Source organism: Empidonax traillii, unplaced genomic scaffold (genome assembly GCF_003031625.1).
Source record: "Empidonax traillii isolate 1590-97213 ecotype Southwest subspecies unplaced genomic scaffold, ASM303162v1 scaffold128:size1411021, whole genome shotgun sequence".
NCBI classification, from domain to species: Eukaryota; Metazoa; Chordata; class Aves; order Passeriformes; family Tyrannidae; genus Empidonax; species Empidonax traillii.
The window spans coordinates 1,033,167-1,035,184 of record NW_020955321.1 but is presented as its reverse complement, the minus strand read 5'-3'; positions in this window follow the sequence as shown (position 1 = coordinate 1,035,184).

Sequence of the window (2,018 nt, the reverse complement as noted above, 5' to 3'; positions counted from 1 at the left end):
TGTATCATATGCGTTATGAATTTCACACACAGACTGTAAAAATATACATAAAGCCTCAAACAAATTTACTGTTCTGTCTGTAGATTCATGGCTGAAGATAAAGCACTGTAGTAGAAAAGCTTGGGGGCAGGCACACAAAATCTGAGGAGCAGGAGTTCTGTAAAATTTAATAGAAATGTTTGTACCTGTATTTTAGATAATCAGATTACAGTGGGATTTCAAAATTAATTTCCCTTTCTTGGGCAGTTTTATGTTGTGTTTTGGGAATAATCACATAAAACGAACACTACAAATGAAAATCCTGGGTTTATTGAGGTCACTAGGGCAACTCCTACCGATTTCAATTGGGCCAGGGCCTCACTTTACGAGGAAGTCTTGGGGAGAAAATAAATTCAGACTTCTAGAAATGCAGCAGCATGCCAAGAAGCCTTAATTTTATTTTGAACGTGGTCACACAGCCATCTGAGAAAGCAGCTCCTTTCATTGCCTTCAGGAAAGCAGCAGGTATTCCTGCTCCCACTGATTCTCTGCAAGGAATAGGCTTTCAAAGCTGCTGCTTTCCACAGTGGCCAAATACTGTTGATGGGCTGAAGTCCCCACCTCACCCCTGTGCCAGCATCTCAGCTTCCACTGAGGGCTGGGCTTGGGAGGTCCAAAAAAGCTCTCAGCTTCCTTAAGCTTGCCCTGGGCTATAGGATAACTAGTCTTGCTTTTCAGAAGCCAGGAAATCCTGGGTCCCTAAACCCAAGAGCTGAGCATTCACAAGCAGCGCGTTTTAGACAGGACCTTGCCCTCATAAGGGGAAGGGGCTGTCAGCTCCTCAGGAGTTTCCAACTGGGTGGGAACAGGGAGTCTCTTCTCCACCAAGCAGGACTGAATTCAGCTCTCAAAGGCTAATTCCTCCCCAGCCCAGAAACATCCTATCCCTTTTCCTTCCACTTCAAATTCCTTTTTTTTTTTTTTCTGGTGCAAACACATACGTGCTTCTCTGCCTCTTGCCTGTTTATCAAAGAATCTGAAGCTGCCAACAGCACCCACCTCTTCTAACGTACCAACTTAGACTTCTGCTTCCAGTGTGGTCCTTCCTGCACCAAATCACATTGGTATCTACCACACATTTGACAGGTGGTGTCATTAGTACAGTACAAGGCACAGGACAGTTCCTGCTTGAAGCCAGTTCCACACAAGAAGTGCAGGACACATAAGAGAACTTGGATCAGGAATGCAGCAGTTTGGTACCAAGTATTGCAGTTAGAGCTCTAACAACTTACCAGAAGTGAAAAGTTTGATGCCTGTAAACAGGCTTTGATCAGAATTTTGGATGAACTCTGAAGGTTACTGATTTTTACTGGGGAAGACTTCCTCAATTAAATTGCCATGTCTATCAGACTGTGGAGTATTTCTTATCACTAGCTTAGTAATATGTGAAAGGTCTTGGAGATAGACATCATGGAAGTGGGGCTTCAGCTTCACCGACCACAGAGGTATTTAAAATGAAGTCTCAAAGCTTCTGGAAGAAAATTGTTAAGTAAGAAAATAGTCAGAATTCTGAATAATATGATATAATTAACTTTTCAGCAGAGAACAGCCTCTTGGCACTAACCATGTCCTTTCTGATCTATCAGAGACTGAAAAGCACGGCCTTTCTTGTGCCAACTGTCTTTTAGAATAAACAAGAGACCCTCCCCCTTCATCTCCACATATTTAATAATATTAATAGAACATTAAAATATTAATGCTACTAGACAAGGTCTTTCATAAAGCACATAAATGAATTCATTCACTCTCGCTCATTAGCTTAATCGTCAACCTTTTTACAATGTAACTGATTAACATTTTCATTGTTCTTCCTTGTTTTTCCCTTAGACTTTTGCTTCTTTGGGGATCAAAAGATCTCTGAATACATAAGCTCAACAAATATCCCTACAAAACTGTACAACAATAGAAATTTCTACAAGAAGATAACTAAGCAAGGGCTTTCACAGCTCATGCTTCAAAGATATGCAGGAAACAATAAC